The sequence below is a fragment of the Pelophylax lessonae genome, assembly GCF_965119305.1.
Source record: "Pelophylax lessonae genome assembly, chromosome: 11".
Lineage (NCBI taxonomy): Eukaryota > Metazoa > Chordata > Amphibia > Anura > Ranidae > Pelophylax > Pelophylax lessonae.
The window spans coordinates 64,474,166-64,494,503 of NC_138778.1; positions in this window are offsets into that span (position 1 = coordinate 64,474,166).

The following is a 20,338-nucleotide window of genomic DNA, read 5'->3' on the forward strand; positions in this document are numbered from 1 at the left end:
TAGTATTATCGAGATTGCTTGCACACAACCTTTATGTGAAACTGAAAAAATGCTTGTTTCATAAAGAAGAGGTACTGTTTCTAGGCTACATCATATCCAAAACAGGAATTGAGATGGACATGAGTAAGATATCCTGCATTCAGGATTGGCCTACACCAACCACACGCAAGGCGCTACAGCGATTCCTTGGATTTTCGAATTTCTACAAGAAGTTCATCAGAAACTTCTCGGCCATTGTGAGACCCCTCACACAGCTCACTAGCATTAAAAAACCATTCAAATGGTCAGATGAAGCAAATAAAGCTTTTCACCTGTTAAAGACAAGGTTTACTTCTGCTCCCATATTACGCCATCCAGACCCATCCCTCCAATACATTCTGGAAGTAGATGCGTCAAACATGGCAGTAGGGGCAATACTCTCCCAACGACCAACTCACACTTCACCACTTCATCCAGTCGCCTTTTTTTCTAAATCCCTAAGCAGTCCAGAGATAAATTACCCCGTGGGTGAAAAGGAACTGCTTGCTATAAAATTGGCTCTGGAGAATTGGCGACATCTACTCGAAGGCACCCAATTACCAATACTTATATACACGGACCATAAAAATCTCCAATATCTTCAGACTAACAAAACTCTCTCTCACCGACAGGTACAATGCTCACTATTCTTTCTAAGGTTTAACTTCCTAGTGACCTACACACCTGCAGATAAGAACAAAAAGGCGGATGCACTATCACGACTAACTGAAGAAAACTACTTCGAAATCCCTTCCGTTCCTATAATACCTCACAAACGCATTATTGGAGTTGTCCGTTCCTTGAAGGAAGAGGTTTTGCATGGTATAAGTTTGGATTCACCCCCACCACAACTAAATACTGATGCAGAAGGCTTCCTCTACTACAACGACAAACTTTACATACCACCTACCATACGCACCAAGATCTTGGAATTATCGCATGATGTGCCTATGGCAGGACATATGGGTATGACAAAGACTCTTAATCTGATTACCAGACAATTCTGGTGGCCTGACATGAAAACATCTATACAAAAATTCGTCTCTTCATGCAATGTCTGTGCCAGGTCCAAAATTGACACTACGAGACCATCCGGTTTACTATGCAGTCTACCAATACCCCAAACTCCATGGGAAGTTGTGTCCTTGGACTTTATAGGGGAATTGCCTCCTTCCAAAGGATTTAATACCATCTTAGTGTCAGTGGACCATCTGACAAAAATGGCACATTTTATTGCTATTCGCAGACTACTTTCGTCCAAACAAACGGCAGAACTCCTGATGAAACATGTCTTTAAGTTACATGGTATCCCAAAAACTCTTCTGTCTGACCGTGGATCACAATTTATTTCCAAGTTCTGGCAAGAACTATGTCACATACTATGGATCGAGCGGAAGCTCACTTCTCCTTACCATCCGCAAACCAACGGACAGACTGAAAGAGTCAACCAATGCATCGAGCAATATTTACGTTGTTACACTTCTTACCAACAGGATGATTGGGTGGATCTTCTCCCTCTGGCAGAATTTGCCTACAACAACGCAACCCACAGTACGACCAAGCAGAGTCCGTTCTACTTGAACTATGGGTTTCATCCCTCTATTCTTCCACCACGCATCCTTCCTTCAAATAACCCAGTAGCCTCAGACAATCTTACCCAAATAAAGGACTCTCTGGGTTTGCTTAATACTACCATTGCACACACTCATAGTCAACAAAAGAAGTACTATGATCTTCGCAGAAGACCTTCTCCTCAGTACGCTATCGGGGACCTCGTTTGGCTCTCAACAAAAAATTTAAGACTGAAAATCCCTAGCAAAAAGCTTGGACCTCTGTTCTTGGGACCTTTCCCAATCAAGAAACTTATTGGAAAAGCTGCAGTACAGCTTACATTGCCAATAGACCTCAAAATACATCCCATTTTCCATGTGTCGCTACTGAAGCCCCATGTTCCTGACCAAGGAATAAGGCCTACTATCCCACCTCCTCCTCCTGTACAAGTTGAAGGTGGAGAAGAATATGAGATAAAAGAGATTCTGGATTCTCGTATCCACAGAGGAAGACTTCAGTACTTGGTTCGATGGAAGAACTATGGGCCCCAAGACGACACCTGGCTAAACACCTCTGACATACATGCCTCTAGATTAATCCGCAATTTTCATGCGAAGTACCCAGACAAACCAGCTCCAGAGGCCTTCAGGAGCCGGCCTTAAGGGGGGGGTACTGTAATGTTCTGGTACCTTTGGGTACCCTAATTACTCTTTCATAAGTGTATGCGCCCCACCATTCTCTTTTGGTAAGGTGCGCATACAACTTTAAGACTGATGCTGTCATCACTGAGCGCCGGACTGGATGGCTATTTAGATCGCCGGCTCTCACTCACATGTGTTCGTTCAAACTGCTTTGTGCCTTGATGCTAACCTGTCTTGAAGCTCACATGCTTGCAAGCATACCTCGCTGTCGGAACCACGCTGCGCTGATCCCTGTATCCCGCTACTGGATCATCCGCTCTTGCCGAACCTCTCCTCTGCTACATTGCTATTAGTGATAAGTACCCCACAGGGGAAACCTCTATAACCTTTATACTAAAGCTTACACTATCTAGCTCTGCATACTAAGGACTATTACTACATCTGCATTATCTAAGATTGCTAGCTCTTGAGCCTACTACCACCTGTTCTTGCACTGGGTTGATCTCTCTTGTATGTCCACCTGCTACTCTGTCATCTACTACCATACATGATTGCTAAACCTATCTGCATCCCATCTGCTACTATCTTACTTTCAAGAACATTTCCTTTCAAGTGTCTGTCATCTACCATCTCTACCCAACCTGTCTCTTCAGCCTATCATCACTGTGTTACTATATACATAAGTCACTCTAGGAAACATCTTATTGAGTGTGTGTATTTACTTGCTGAATTGAGATCATCCACACATGATGAGTCATTGAGAGTTGGGAATGGTGTCTCAGCGTTTCTCTACATGACTACTGAAGTGGAATATTTCTGCAGCTGAAAATCCACATCATACGTAAAACGCAGGAGCGTTACAACCATCTGAGAGGCTGGAGAGACGTTTCCATCCACCCCCCTGGCTCCCACAACAGGTACTGCCTCATTGTTTGGATTTATCCTGCTCAGCAGCATTTCCACCAGTTTTCAATAAATGTGCCATACATTATTTGTGACTTATCTTTGTGACTTATCATTATGAGCTTTCACTTGTGACCCCAGTGCCCACCTGTTATCGTTTTTAGGGAGCGCTTTCAACCCCATCAATTTGTTGTGTTATTGTACCTTTCTCAGCTGGATCTGGGCATGGGACAGCTGCACCCCTGACATGGACTAATTGGCACTTAACCTATGGCCGTCCATCCCATTCAGCTTGACACCACAGGTTTTGGGACCTCTGATCATCCAGTTTCCAGCGCCAGGAATTCTTTGTACTTGAATATGCCTCGAGCTGTTACTCACCAAGAGCAGACTGTAGTGAATGTCAGCACCACCTCCCCCCCCCCCCCATTGGGGGAAATAAAGTCAGAGCAGCCTGCAGGCAGTCCAGGTTGCCATACACGGGTGAGGAGGAGAGGGAGAAGACACCTGAGCAGCCGGAGCGGACATCAGCAGGAGAGCCGCCGTGCGGTGTCATGGCGGTGAAGACACCGCAGGCGCGCATGCGCCGAGCTTCAAAGAAAAGAAGACGAGCCTCCCTGTCTCCTAGAAGGGGCGGAGGAGGGCAGATGGAAAGCTTCCAGGCGGATCCGGAGGTGGAGAGAGGGTGTCATCCCCACCACAAGCCATCCCTGTGTCTGTCAGGGCGACACCTGCTGCAGGCTCTGCCACAGCACAGCAAGGGACAAATGGAACAGCTGCTGGTGCGCTGCTGGAGCAGGCTGGACAGCACGCTGTCTCGCCCCCAGCAGTGGGTGAGTTATCACATGTGCAGGATCTATCTGTTTTGATTAACTCTTTGTCATCCTTAGTGAAATCCTTTTCTCATGTTGCTTCTGGCTCTGTTCCTCCTCTGTCTGTAAAGCAGCAGCTAAGCTGTGAGCCTGTTTTTTCACCTGCTGTGTCCACTCACTGTCTCTATTCCTCCTGGCATTAACTGTTTGCAAAGTAATGTTGAGCAAAGTATATCCACTGATTCTAATGTCTTTTCTTTACAAACACCCTTACAGATGGGTGGCGTACCAGAGGTGTGCATGAAAGATGCAATGCCTTGTGAAATGTCGCCTCTTGGTTACCACCTGAGCTTGGGGGTTAAAGAAAAGATATGGAAAGGTGATTTCATTGACATGTTATCACTTTTGCCTGCTCACAGGGAGCTGTCTGCTAGGATGGATAGGAGGGAGGAAAAGCAGGAGGAGGAGAGGCGCAGGGGGGCCCCTAGATCGTTTCATAACTGGTTGCAAGCATTTTGCATATTCGCCGGGGTGATGGCAGAAAGGCACCCTGAGAGGTGCGGGGGCTTGTTCCAGCACCTTTATCACATTTGGGGGGTTGGGCTGGTACAATTATGACGAGTTGTTTCGTCAAAAGCTGTCCGTCCGCCCCTCTCTAAAATGGGGTATGAAAGACGTTGGCCTTTGGCTGAATTGGATTTCCCCCCAGAGACAGATCTCTTCTAGGCAATCGCTGCCTAGTAATCAGAGTGTAGCGTATCGCAAAGGCTGCTGTTTTGCGTTTAACGAAAGTCAGTGTCGTTGGAACGCATCCTGTCGCTATAAGCACGAATGTTCGTCTTGCTCCGGCCCGCATCCAGCAGTGTTTTAGGAAAAATGCTAATTCAGGGTCTGGCCAATCACAGAAAGATATTTTTCCAAAAAGCCTGCACACCTGTGAGGCTGGAAATAATGCGTCCGTGGTTGGACAAATACCCAAACAGGGAGAGAGTGCGTTTTCTCACTGATGGCTTTGAGAAAGGCTTTCCTCTGCCTTTCTTTTCGGGGGAAGGGTGCCAGGACGTTAATATTTTAAAGTCTGTTGAGAATTTACCACAGGTGGTTCGGGACAAGATTATTAAAGAAATTGAGCTGGGCAGGGTGGCAGGTCCTTTTGAGCATCCGCCATTTGATAGTTTTCGTATTTCCCTGTTAGGGGTGGTTCCTAAGAAGGAGCCAAATGAATTTCGTGTTATTCACCATCTCTCCTACCCGACAGGGAATTCACTTAATGATGATATTGACAGGGATTTGTGCTCAGTGTCTTATACCACGTTTGAGGAAGCCATTGCTAAGATGAAAACTTTTGGCCAGGGGGCATTGCTAACGAAAGCGGAAATAAAGTCCGCTTTTTACTTTTACCCATGTCGCCTTTGGCATTTAATTCTCTGGGCTTCCAGCTGGACGGCTTGTATTTTTTCGATAAAAGCCTCCCTATGGGATGTTCGCTGTCTTGCTCATATTTTGAGGCGTTCTGGACTTTTTTGCACTGGAGTGGTATTCGTTCGGTCGGGTAGCGTAGGTGTGATGCATTATTTAGATGATTTCTTGTTTGTGGGTCCGCCAGGCTCGGAGGATTGCTTCAATTTATTGCAGATCTTTAGGAAGGTTGCGGAGGATTTCGGGGTTCCGCTGGCAGAAGAAAAGACTTGTTTGCCTGCTACAGATTTGGTCTTTTTGGGTATTCACATTGATACCAATCTTATGGAGTTCTGCTTGCCGGCAGATAAGGTGGAGAAATTGAGGCTTTTTATGGCCAGGAAGAAGGTCCTTTTGAAGGAAATGCAGTCGTTCCTTGGTTTGTTGGCTTTTGCATGCAGAATTATGCCCATGGGTCGGGTTTTTTCATGACGTCTTTATCTTTCTACATCCGGTTTGAAATCCCCCTTCACCCATATTAGGTTGTCTAGAGCCTTAGACCCGGTTCACACTCATGCGAGTGCCGGGTTCGCATGTAATGTCGGAGCGCACTGCTCCGACATTACATGCGATCAGCTGTGCGGTGCGAGTTTAGCCATACAGTTTGTATGGCTAAATTCGCATCGCACCCGGTGCAAACACGCACAGGAGGCATTTTTGCAGCCGCATCAGGATCGGATCGCACAGCGGTTCACACTTGTGCGATCCCATCCTGTGCGAACTGCACGATCGCACTGCGATATGCGATCAAACTGGGGGTGTCGTTAAGATTACATTGACACCCCCAGCGTATCGCATATGGCAGTGTGAACTGCCGGGGGTGCGTGTGCGATGCGGGAAAAGGCTGCGAATTCGCAGCCTTCCCGCATCGCAATAGTGTGACCCGAGCCTTAAAGAAAGACTTATTGGTTTGGGCCGAATTTTTTTTGACGAGAATAATGGTCGTTCATTTTTTCAAGCGGATTTCATTTTTGCTCCTGATTTTCGCCAGTTTACGGACGCGGCGGGGGCTCTAAAGGTTTCGGTGCCATATGGCAGACACATTGGTGTTGTGCTGAGTGGCCTGAATCATGGAAGAGCGAGGATTTAACAATGTGGTTCTGTTAGAACTTTTTCCGATATTAGTGGCTTTGGAACTATGGGGCGCGTTCTTCGCGAATAGGCGGATTCTGGTGGAGACTGACAACAAAGGGGTCTTGTTCACGGTAAACTGTTTATCCTCAAAGTCCATGTTTGTAATTAAAGTGCTTAGAAGGGTTGACCTGTTGTGTTTGCAGTTTAATGTATGGCTTAAGGCTAAATACGCACCGGGAGTTTTGAATAATCTGGCCGACGCCTTATCTCGGTTTCAGATGGACCTTTTTCGCCAACTGTTGCCAGAGGCGGATGAGGAAGGTACCGAATTCCAGAGCCATATATGGGAGATTGTTGGGATCTAATCAGGAGAGCGATTGTGGGATCAGTGGTCCCAAAAACCTGGACGAGCTATTCAGCTGCCTGGAGGAGCTGGTTGGCTTTCACAGAGGCGAAAGGCCGGATGGATGGTCGCCCGGAGGAGAGTTTAGTGCTAGAGTTTGTAGCATCCTTGATGCACCAGGACTGGTCATACAGCTATCTGCCGAAAACACTGGCGGGCATTTCCTTTTTCTGCCGCCTAAAAAGTTTTCAGGCATGCACGGCTTATTTTTCGGTGCAACAGGTGCTGAAGGGATATAGGAGGGCGGTGGCAGTGGTGGATAGCAGGAGACCTAGTTCGATTGGGCTATTGGTGGATATCTGCGGAGTGACATCTGCGGTGTGTAAATCTAGTTATGAAGCACTGCTCTTCAGAACGGCCTTCGCCTTGGCATTTTTTGGGGCACTTCGCATTTCTGAGCTGCTACCTTTATCAAAGAAGGCTGATGGAGGCCTTTTATATGATCATGTGGTGGTAGGCCGGGAAGTGATCCATATCTGGTTACGCCGTTCAAAGAAGGACGCTACAGGGAGAGGTGTGGGTGTTACCCTCAAAGCCCAATATAACAGGGGTGTGTGCCCTTTGGCACTGGTTAAACAATTTTTGGGAGTAAGACTGGAGGGTGGTGGGCGTTTTCTGATTCATCTGGACTCCACCCTGCTCACAAAATATCAATTTGATTTCATACTGCGCCAAATGCTTAGAGCGTTTGGGTTTAAAGAATTTTAGGTTTTCCTCACATTCTTTCCGGATAGGGGCAGCCTCTGAGGTGGCTAGGAAAGGGTTTTCGGAAGGGGTGATAAAAAATATGGGAAGGTGGAAATCTAATTGCTTTAAATTATATGTGAGACCTAACTTGTTTATTTAATCCTTCAGGTGTTCAGCGCACAGTCTGGATTTTGGGACACTCCTTCATTTATTGGGCAAGGAAAAGAGCGGCACAACGCAATTACAGTACGAATTTAGCACTACCTCCGGAGTTTAAGTTGTTTTGGAGAGGAATTAGAGGCCTTCAGTGGTACCAGCTTTATTTTCCCCTGTCTAGGCTTTTTCAGATTTAGCCTCCCCCATAAATCTTGATAGTTCATGCTGGGGGTAATGACCTGGGAAATGTTAAGACTTTGGACTTATTATTTAGGATAAATCGAGATTTACATTTATTTTCTCTTTCCTCTCCAGGGACAGTAGTGGTCTTTTCAGAAATAGTTCCTCGACTTCCTTGGCTGTCCTCGTCTCAGAGGAAAGTTATGGAAAAAATGAAGAAGAGGGTGAATAGGGCCATGGAAAAGTTTATGCCGACTATTGGCGGCTTGTCTTACCGGCATGTGGATATAGAAGGTGGTATTCAAGGGCTTTATCGTCAAGATGGTATTCACTTTTCAGATGTGGGGATCGATATCTTTAATTTGGGACTACAGTATGGTATTGAAAGGGCTGCGGTGGTGGGGCAGGGCCGTCCTTGATGCTCAAGCCCGGCTGGTGGGGACGTTGTATTTCATATGGTAGTTTATGTTTATTGCTGCTCGAGTTGTTTATAACTGAGCAATTATAAGTTATTTCGGTATTTGAGTGGTTTTTATACAAGCAATTAAATGTTCATGATTTCATTTATATTAAACCAATATATTGCCAAAGAACTGTGAGTCATTGTTATTTACTTTAGTAAGTTAAGCTAGATTAGGTGAGAGTGTGGCCTACAATTCCATATAAAAGTAGGCACAGTATGTGGCCACTTGTGTGGGATTGTGGCCACCCCATTTTGCCAGTTTCTGTTTAAATGGAGTCAAAAGGTTTATGTGGGTTAGAATAAGCCTATTAAGAGGTTCATTGTTCACCTGGGCCTAGGTAACAGGTATCAGCCAATCAAGTGTTAGGGAACATTCTAGTGGCTGGACCAGAGGCTATATAAGTCTGGTTCGGTCTGGAGTGCTTCCCTTTGCACCGAAGAGCAAGAAGAGAAAAGTTCCCCGCCCCCCCTCCCTTGTCGCGAGCACCTTTGTGTGGTTGGGTCACCCTGGTATCCCAGGGGGAACGTTGTATTTCATATGGTAATTTATGTTTATTGTTGCTCGAGTTGTTTAGAACTGAGCAATTATAAGTTATTTCGGTATTTGAGTGGTTTTTATACAAGCAATTAAATGTTCATGATTTCATTTATATTAAACCAATAAAGAGTGCCGCTGCCTTTTCTTTGCCAAAGAACTGTGAGTCATTGTTATTTACTTTAGTAAGTTAAGCTAGATTAGGTGAGAGTGTGGCCTGCAATTCCACCTAAAAGCAGGGGGCTCAGATTTGAAGATTATATCCTGAAGGTCTTTGCTGATTCATTGATCTACTGATCTTTGTCATATCTGATATTTTGTGTAGCAAACAATTAAACCCTGGTAATCAACTTCAGAGCCCTTAAATCCTTATATTATAGTTATCCCAGAGGAAGGAGGGATATCTTTGACCCCACAAAACATATTAGCTGTTCTGTGTTGTTTGTGAACAAATATCAATATTAAAAGCTTTTGGACTTTCAGACCTTTTGTTTGCCATTTTCAGAGCACTTTAAGCATTCTTATCAAGGCACGCTTTGATATATTGCAGAATTCCTAATTGACTTAATGACTGCAAGCAGCCCAAACCCTGAAACAGCAAAGCAACCCCAAAATGTAACATTTCCATACAAAAAAAAAACAGTAACTACTGGCACAAAGTGCATCCATAAATAATATTGCACATTTAAAATAGTCCATAGGTAATTCAACTTGAGTATAAAGTCCTTAAATCCATATAAAGTGTATACCTCTAATAAAACGAAATGGTGGCAGCTATCCTCAGAGAAAAATGACTCTGTAGGATGAAGCAAGAAAGGGAAAAGCAGGAAGCGCCACCTGAGTGGAAGCATTAGTGTAAATGGTTTAATAGCAAATTACATAACACTCACAGAATAGAAGTTAAAAACAGCTCATCTGGTCAAATAGCGTTACTCTGGTCTCTCCTGGCATCTTTCAAACTGCATCCACAAGCTGCTGGGTGGAGAGGAGTCCACAGCACATCCTGTTGTGGCCACCAGGAAGTTGATCAGAACCAGCATGGAACACACTGAAATTATGCCAATGTCACAGAAAGCAGGAAGACGGCCGGGGTTACTGTACTGAAGGGGCAGGCTACACACTTGGAGCTTCAGCTCCTTCTACAGGCCTAACTTGTCACCTAACTCATTAGGCCTGTTGAAGGAGCTGAAGCTCTGAGCATGTAGCCTGTCTCTTCAGTACAGTGTTCCAGGCTATCTTCCTGCTTCCTGTGACATCATGTCTGAGTGTTCCATGCTGTTTCTGATCAACTTCCTGGTGACCACAGGTTGTGCTACGGACTCCTCTCCACCCCAGCAGCTTGTGGATGCAGTTTGAAAGACGCCAGGAGAGACCAGAGTAACACTATTTTACCAGATGAGCTGTTTATCTTTCCTGTGAGTGTTATATAATTTGCTATTAAACCATTTACACTAATATTACACTCAGGTAGTGCTTCCTGCTTTTCCCTTTCCTATAACATTTCCCCACATGCTTTCCAGTTTATATGAGGTTCTTTTCATGAACTGCTGTCTTATTTATTGCTACTAAGGCCAAAAAAAAAAAAAAAAAAAAATAAATCGACCCACTGCAAAGTCCAGGCCTGGTCTTGTATATGTTCAGTGGCAAACTATAGTCTCACTAGAATGTTCTTACTGGACAGCAAAGACTATTTCCTGGCACCTCCCTTAGAAGTTAAATGATCTCATTGTGACTTTAGATGCATGTGACACTAACAGTTGCAAAAGTTACTTCCAAATACTGCTATGAAATGTTGGGGTTACTGGAATTTGCTGGGTCACCCATCCTCTACATATTAGCAGTTATTTGACATCTATGCCACTTGTAGTATATTTTCTTTGCAATGTATAATCATTCGGTGGTCTTTTCATTTCCAGCTTTCTTTCTCAGGGGCTTAGACAGCTCTATTGATCTGGGCATGATGACACCACACATGTTAATAGCAAATAAAATCCCCAACCCTAGATATCTGATGTTTAAATAGGACAGATTCCACCTGCATTCTCCCTAAGGAGGTTCTAATCATTGGCATCTAATCTAGAATACCTGATTCTAATTTCATGAATTTGAAGTGCAAGTTAATGTGAGGCTGCACACAAATCTGCATTCTCATTAATTTAGATTATAAGAATAAATATGCCATGTCAGTTTTGAGCTTCATTTGTTCAAGTATATTACTTTACCTGTTTGAATGAAAATCTAATGTTTGCCTGTTCAATAATGTTAAAAACGTCAAAAATTTCTAAAGAGTATACTTACTTTCTCAACTGACTGTAGAAGAACATAAGTGACAATCTAGTGACAGATTCTAATGTATCATCATGACCTTAAAGCCTCACCTTTTTGGATCAAAAGGAGAATGCACAATATTAATATGAAATATTTCATATTTACCTTTAAAAAATATGTTTAAAATATATCTTTTTTTTAGCCGAAGAAAATATATACTAAAATACTATCCACATTTCTTTAAACTGAAACTTAGCCCTACATGTAAAAACCTTACAGCAGGAAGGATTTTTATTGCAGGCATGTCTCTACAATAAAGGTTTCTTGTGTCTATGCAAGATGCAGTGATGGCGAACCTTGGCACCCCAGATGTTTTGGAACTATTTTTCCCATGATGTTTAACTACACTGCCGAGTGTATGAGCATCAGGGAAATGTAGTTCCAAAAAATCTGGGGTGCCAAGGTTTGCCATCACTGCTCTAGAATATACACTGAGCTTGTTAATCTTGGCACACCTCAGTGCCAGTATGAATGATTTCCTGTGCCTAGGCATGATATTTATATCATCTTGACCTGGCCAATCAATATGTGTGAAATCCCTGAACAAAGAAGAAGCTGGGTGGAAGATGTCATGGCAAGCAAAGGAGCTTGCGGAGGTCACATCACTGGAGGGGAGCACTGAAAGGATAATTTCTTCTTTAAGGGCTCTGAGTTGCCCTCTGTAATCAGCAGTGGATTGCTTTTCAGAGACCACTTGACAGACACTTGTAGGCAGGTGCAGTTCGGCCTCCCTGCACAGGTAGCGCTGTTTGACATCCACCATGCAGAGAGAGCAGAGGAAGGGGGGTGTCTACTATAGGTGTCATCAGAAGAACAGCTGTCTGATTGGACCCAAATGCCCTAAATGATCTCAGCAGCCATCTTTAGTGTGGGCAGTGCTAATAAATAGATTTATTTGCGAAGTGGCTATGTCAGGGACGGAACCTGCTGATTAGGGACAGGGAAAGGTTCCAGTGGAGGAACGAGAGAGTAGGGACTGTTTACCTGTGCTGAGGTTAGTAGCCCTTCCGATCCAGTTGCCTTGTTACCAGATCACCTTCCAGCCACCTCCTCTGTAAGATGTTGTCAGCATCATAAGTTGTTCCCGGATATTCTCTGCTAACTCTCTCTGTAAGTGCTGCTTTGCCAGTTTGGCCGGTTTGATAATATACATTACTACAAACTGTAATAATATACATTACTATATGTGTGAATTCTCTCCTCTCTGGGTCCCAATACTTGGCTCTGACCACACACTGAGGTGGCGATATGTTGAAAGTAGTTTCAGTGTGGCCCCATTTATTGAATGGGTTACTTTTGGTGAGCAATATTGCCCCTATGAATTGGAGGGGTAAAATTGTTGGCTGAATTTGCATGTGTATGCACCCATACAGATTCCTTGGCAGTTTAGGTTGGGTAGTTGAGAGGTGGTAAAAATACAGCTTAACCATCTGTTTTTACCATTCCCTAACTGCAAGGACTTTAGGCTTAGAAAAGCTACTTAAAGCTTCCTGAAAGCTAACAGTTTCCTGTACCCACTGCTCGTATACAAGCTGAAGTTCTTGTGTACAAAGCCTACAATGGGTCCATAATTATAAGACTTGAAAACCATTGCATCTTTTACACTGAACCCAGTAAAGCTGAATATAGAATTACAGTTTGAGCACTGTAACAGTTTCTATGGATTAGTAGGTGAATGTGACATTCTGTTATCTAGTGGCTTTCCGTGTTGATGTTGCAGTCTATTTTAGTTTGAGCACATTTCTTCTTTTTTGTATTATTAAAGACTTAAAATTGTTTGCTTTCATGTGAATGGATGTGACACACTTCCAATGTGTCAAGACATCATACTGAATTATGACGGAGCAATCACTGGATTTGTTTTATATTCTTTATGCTGAGAGAGAGGAAATGCTCTCCCTTACAGAGGCTAATTTCAAAACCTGCTTGGTAATAGCAAGCCAGCATTCTTGGCATTGCGAGGAACTGCTTAAAGGGCTAAAGATAAACTCTATTATGCAAATCTATTATATTAAATGGCACAAAGCAGCCTCAGCATGCTAGGTGTGATAATTCACTGGTTTTCTATGTGATTTGAATAATGAACAATTTGAATAAATTCTGTCTTCAGTAGAGTTGTCCTTTACATTATTTTGTCATTTTAGCTTGCTAAAGCTTTCCTTGAATAAGGATGGCAGAGACTAATCAGGCCTTTCATGTCCGGAATTATTTTGAAAATGTTCTTTAACGGAACTCATAACTTTTATTGAGGTAATATACTGCTGGATATAGAACGGACATGTCTTGGTTGTAAATGGTGTAGAGTAAGATATAATGTACTCAGTAATGTCAAATAAAAAAGATTCAAAAGTCACCTTGGAGTTCCATGGCTTCAAAGTTCCTCCTACAGCCTAAAGTAGCCAAGGTGCAACCTAGAAGGCTAAGTACACCTGACACTCGGCAACACAAACTGAGCATATGATGAAACCTTTCATAAGCAGAAATCACCTACTCAGAAAGTCAGCAGACAACTGATATACTACATGTAAACCTTAACATTTCCCTTAAGCTAAGAGTAGCTTGGCACCACCTCTCTTCTACCAAAACCCCCTCGTGTTCTTTTGATAGGTTGCCACAATTTCCCATCAGAAGTAAGGGAAGCAAAAAAAAAATGTCCAAAAATTAAAAGTCAGCAGCTACACATACTGTAGCTGCTGACTTTTAATATAAGGACACTTACCTGTCCTGGAATCCAGCGATGTCGGCACCGCAACCGATGTTTTCATTGGCTGTCGTATGCTGCCCCCGCCATTTCCAGTAAGGGAACCCAGCTGTGAAGCCTTGCGGCTTCACGGCCAGGTCCCTACTGTGCATGCTCTAAGCATGCTGCATTTGGTTACTGGTCTGGAAGCAGAGGAAGGAGGAGGGGGGAGGAGGGGGCTGAACTTCTGACGTACCTCGGTACGGTGAGGTCTGAAGGAAGTGGGGGCAGGGTATTTGTCAAAAACAGTGGAATTCCCCTTTAAGATGTTATCATTTCAGATCCATATAAATCATATATGTACAAACCCGATTCCAAAAAAAGTTGGAACACTGTACAAATTGTGAATAAAAACAGAATGCAATGATGTGGAAGTTTCAAATTTCAATATTTTATTCAGAATACAACATAGATGACATATCAAATGTTTAAACTGAGAAAATGTATAATTTAAGGGAAAAATACGTTGATTTTAAATTTCATGGCATCAACACATCTCAAAAAAGTTGGGACAAGACCATGTTTACCACTGTGTGGCATCCCCTCTTCTTTTTATAACAGTCTGCAAACGTCTGGGGACTGAGGAGACAAGTTGCTCAAGTTTAGGAATAGGAATGTTGTCCCCTTCTTGTCTAATACAGGCCTCTAGTTGCTCAACTGTCTTAGGTCTTCTTTGTCGCATCTTCCTCTTTATGATGCGCAAAATGTTTTCTATGGGTGAAAGATCTGGACTGCAGGCTGGCCATTTCAGTACCCGAATCTTTCTTCTACGCAGCCATGATATTGTAATTGATGCAGTATGTGGTCTGGCATTGTCATGTTGGAAAATGCAAGGTCTGCCCTGAAAGAGATGATGTCTGGATGGGAGCATATGTTGTTCTTGGATATACCTTTCAGCATTGATGGTGCCTTTTCAGATGTGTAAGCTGCCCGTGCCACACTCACTCATGCAACCCCATACCATCAGAGATGCAGGTTTCTGAACTGAGTGCTGATAACAACTTGGGTTGTCCTCATCCTCTTTAGTTTGGATGAAATGGCATCCCAGTTTTCCAAAAAGAACTTAAAATTTTGATTCGTTTGACCACAGAACAGTTTTCCACTTTGCCACAGTCCATTTTAAATGAGCCTTGGCCCAGAGAAAACGCCTGCGCTTCTGGATCATGTTTAAATATGGTTTCTTTTTTGGCCTGTAGAGTTTTAGCTGGCAACGGCGAATGGCACGGTGGATTGTGTTCACCGACAATGTTTTCTGGAAGTATTCCTGAGCCCATGTTGTGATTTCCATTACAGTAGCATTCCTGTATGTGATGCAGTGCCGTCTAAGGGCCCGAAGTTCACGGGCATCCAGTATGGTTTTCTGGCCTTGACCCTTACGTACAGAGATTGTTCCAGATTCTTTGAATCTTTGGATGATATTATGCACTGTAGATGATGATAACTTCAAACTCTATGCAATTTTTCTTTGAGAAACTCCTTTCTGATATTGCTCCACTATTTTTCGCCGCAGCATTTGGGGAATTGGTGATCCTCTGCCCATCTTGACTTCTGAGAGACACTGCCACTCTGAGAGGCTCTTTTTATGCCCAATCATGTTGCCGATTGACCTAATAAGTAGCAAATTGGTCCTCCAGCTGTTCCTTATATGTACATTTAACTTTTCCGGCCTCTTATTGCTACCTGTCCCAACTTTTTTGGAATGTGTAGCTCTCATGAAATCCAAAACGAGCCAATATTTGGCATGACATTTCAAAATGTCTCACTTTCAACATTTGATATGTTATCTATATTATATTGTGAATAAAATATAAGTTTATGAGATTTGTAAATTAGTCCATTCCTTTTTTACACACAATTTGTACAGTGTCCCAACTTTTTTGGAATTGGGTTTGTAAATAAGATCTATTGATCTTATTTACTGTTACTGTTTGCCAGGTGACTTGTGGGTTATGGTAGACTTTACCTTACTACTTACTAGTTTATTAAGTTAATGTTTACTTACCATGGTTACAATGTTCAGGCACAGCAATATACTTGTGCCCAAAGAAAATTGATTGACTGAACCTATGTTACTGACAGTTACTGATAATACACCCTACCTGTTATGGCTTAAATTTTGCAAAAAATGTTTTAAAAAAGAATATAAATTTACAATGCTATTCTTGTATGCTACTGAAATTCTTAGTCATGTTACATTGAACTGTATTGTTCCTTACATTCAATGGAAAGTTGCTCCTGTATCTACCTTGCGCATTGTTCTTATTTGTATTGCTATAAACCGTCATTAAAAATTATTGAAATAGTATAATGTTCACTTTAAATTAATCCTTGATTTGACTTTTACAAGCTTCTTTTAAATGTCATATTTCTATGATTATAAGATATACAATGAGGGAGAAAATAATTTGATCCCTGCAGATTTTGTATGTTTGCCCACTGACAAAGAAATGATCAGTCTATAATTTTAACAGTAGGTTTATTTTAACAGTGAGAGACAGAATAACAACAAAAATATCCATAAAAACGCATTTCAAAAAAGTTATAAAATGATTAGCATTTGAATGAGTTACATAGTTACATAGTTAGTGAGGTTGAAAAAAGACATCAGTCCATCCAGTTCAACCTATGATGTGTGTGTGTGTTTGCTTTTAACCATACATTGTATACCCCTGTATGTTGTGGTCTTTAACGTGCCCATCTAATAGTTTTTTGAAACTATCAATGCTCCCTGCTGATACGACTGCTTGTGGAAGAGAATTCCACATCCTTACCGCCCTTACAGTGAAGAACCCCTTACGCATTTTAAGGTTAAACCGCCTTTCCTCTAGTTTTAGTGAGTGGCCACGTGTCTTGTTGTATTTCCTTACTCTGAATAGTTTGTTCCTTACGCTAGGGTCGCCAGTACAGTATTTGTACATTGATATCATATCCCCCCTCAAACGTCTCTTCTCTAGAGAGAATAGGTTCAGTGCTTGCAGTCTTTCCTCATAGCTGATGTCCTCCATTCCCCTAATTATTTTTGTTGCCCTTCTCTGGACTCTTTCCAATTCCAGCACATCCTTCCTGAGGACCGGTGCCCAGAACTGGACAGCATACTCCAGATGTGGCCGGATCAGAGTCTTGTAGAGCGGGAGAATAATCTCTTTATTTCTGGAGTGAATCCCCTTTTTTATACATCCCAATATTCTGTTGGCTTTGCTTGCAGCTGCTTGGCATTGCATGCCACTGCCAAGCCTGTTGTCTACCAGTACCCCCAAGTCTTTTTCCATCCTAGACTCCCCCAGAGGTTCCCCCCCTAGTGAGTAGCTTGCTTTCTGGTTTCTGGCCCCCAAGTACATTACTTTACATTTATCAACATTAAACCTCATCTGCCATGTAGTTGCCCACCCCGTTATTGTGTTTAGGTCCGCTTGTAAGGTTTCCACATCCTGTATAGAAGATATTGGCATGCTTAGTTTAGTATCGTCCGCAAATACTGAGATTGTACTCGATATCCCCTCCTCTAGATCATTTATGAATAAATTAAACAGGATTGGCCCCAGGACAGAACCCTGGGGGACCCCACTTTCCACCCCCGCCCAATCCGAGTACTCCCCATTAATCACCACCCTCTGGACTCTCCCCTGGAGCCAGTTCTCTATCCAGGTACTCACCTTATGGTCCATACCTACCTTCCTTAGTTTGTACAGTAAGCGTTTGTGGGGAATGGTGTCAAAGGCCTTTGCAAAGTCCAGATACACCACATCCACTGGCTTACCTTTATCTAGATGGCAGCTCACTTCATCGTAGAAGGTTAATAGATTGGTTTGGCAAGAACGATTTTTGATAAATCCATGCTGATTACTACTAATTATATTGTTTTCATTACTAAAGTCTTGTATGTGGTCCCTTAACATCCCCTCCAAAATCTTGCAGACTACAGATGTTAGGCTGACAGGTCTATAGTTACCCGGGATACACCTCGGCCCCTTTTTAAATATTGGTACTACGTTGGCCTTTTTCCAATCTGCTGGCACCATACCTGTCTGTAAACAATCCTTAAAGATCAAGAATAATGGTCTGGCAATCACCTGGCTGAGCTCTTTAAGAACCCTCGGGTGCAAGCCATCCGGTCCCGGTGATTTATTTATGTTAAGTTTCTCAAGTTTAGTTCTAAGTCTGTCTTCTGTTAGCCATGGCGGCACTTCCTGAGGTGTGTTGTTTAGATTGACCTTACAAGCTGGGTTCGTGTAGCCCCCCGATTCTTTTGTGAAGACTGAAGAGAAGAAATTATTTAACAGTTCCGCCTTTTCCCTGTCCTCAGTGGCCATATTTCCTTTGTCATCTTTTATGGGGCCAATGTGTTCTGACCTCGCTTTCTTACTGTTTATATACTTAAAGAACTTCTTGGGGTTCTTTTTACTCTCTTCCGCTATATGTCTCTCGTGTTCTATTTTAGCCGCCCTGATTTCATCTTTACATTTCTTATTACACTCTTTGTAATGCTTAAATGCTGCCAATGACCCCTCAGCCTTGTATTTTTTGAAAGCCTTTCCTTTAGCACTAATATGCATTTTTATGTTGGAGTTTAGCCACCCAGGGTTTAATTTTGCTCTTTTAAATGTATTTCCCTTTGGAATACACTGGTCAATCCCCTTGTTAAGTATGCTCTTGAAGCACTCCCATTTTTCCTCCGTGTTCTTTGTTCCCAGGGTTCTATCCCAATTGATATTTTCTAGCAGCGAGCGCAGTTTTGGGAAATTGGCTCTTTTGAAATTCAGTGTCCTTAAATTACCCCTCTGCTTCCTATTACTATAATTAATACTGAAACTTATTGACCTATGGTCACTGTTTCCTAAGTTCTCCCGTATTTCTATATCCGTGAGCAGGTCTGTATTGTTGGTAATCAGTAGGTCAAGTACCGCATTGTTTCTTGTCGGTGCATTCACCATCTGACCCATGAAATTGTCCTGCAAGATATTTAGGAACTGCCTAGCCTTGGCCGAATGCGCGGTTCCATCTGCCCAGTCTATATCTGGATAATTAAAGTCCCCCATTATAATGACATTTCCCATCCTTGCTGCCAATCCTATCTGTAAAATGAGGTCCGCCTCCCCCTCCTCCCTCAGGTTGGGGGGCCTATAGCATACGCCCAATATTACCTTCCCCACTGTGCCTTCCCTTTGAAGCTCTACCCATAGGGATTCTGCCCCGTCCTTAGCTCCATTATTAATATCATCCCTCATATTTACCTGCACACTGTTCTTAATATACAGACATACCCCTCCTCCTTTTTTACCCTCTCTATCTCTGCGATAAAGGGAATATCCCTGAATGGTCGCCATCCAGTCATGAGAGCTGTCAAACCAAGTCTCAGTTATCCCCACAAAATCTAAGTCCTCCTCCAACAACAGCAGCTCTAGCTCTCCATCTTGTTGGCCAGGCTTCTGGCATTGGTATACAAACCTCTTAATTTTGAGCGGCTACATATATCCTCATTTGATGTTTTTAGGTTGCCCTCCTGATTTTTCCCCATACCCATCCTGGGTATAGGAGCTCCGTACACCCTACCGCTAGTGCCCCCATTTCTGCCCTCTGCAACTTGCTTTCCACTGGCTAATTCTACATCTGTACCCTCCCCCCCCATTCCCTAGTTTAAAAGCCCCTCTAGCTTTTTGGCCATCCTCGCACCCAGTACGGCTGCACCCTCCCCATTTAGGTGCAATCCGTCCCTACAAAAGAGCCGGTGACCGACTGAGAAGTCAGCCCAGTTCTCCAGGAACCCGAAACCCTCCTTACTACACCAGCTCCTCAGCCACTCGTTAACTTCCCTAATCTCCCGCTGCCTCTCTGGTGTGGCTCGAGGTACAGGTAGTATTTCGGAAAATACTACATTGGAGGTCCTAGTCCTCAACTTAGCGCCTAAGTCCCTGAAATCGTTTAGGACTCTCCGTCTTCCTCTGCCTATGTCATTGGTACCCACGTGTACCATGACAGCTGGGTCTTCCCCAGCCCCACCCAATAATCTGTCCACCCGATCCGCGATGTGCCGAACCCGAGCGCCCGGCAAACAACAGACTGTTCGGCACACACGGTCTTTGTCACCGATTACACTATCTGTCCTTCTAATAATTGAGTCCCCTACCACCAGCACCTGTCTTTCCTTTCCCTTTCTCCCAGCCTCACTGGAGGAGTTCTTCCCCTGGCAGCTAGGGGCGTCACTCTGCTCCAGCAATGCTGGTCCCTGACTGGTTTCCCCAACATCACACAACAGGGCATATCTATTGGGGTATCTAACTATTTCACCCCTTCGCAAAACATTACTTAGTACTTGGTTTCAAAACTCTTGTTGGCAGTCACAGAGGTCAGACGTTTCTTGTAGTTGGCCACCAGGTTTGCACACATCTCAG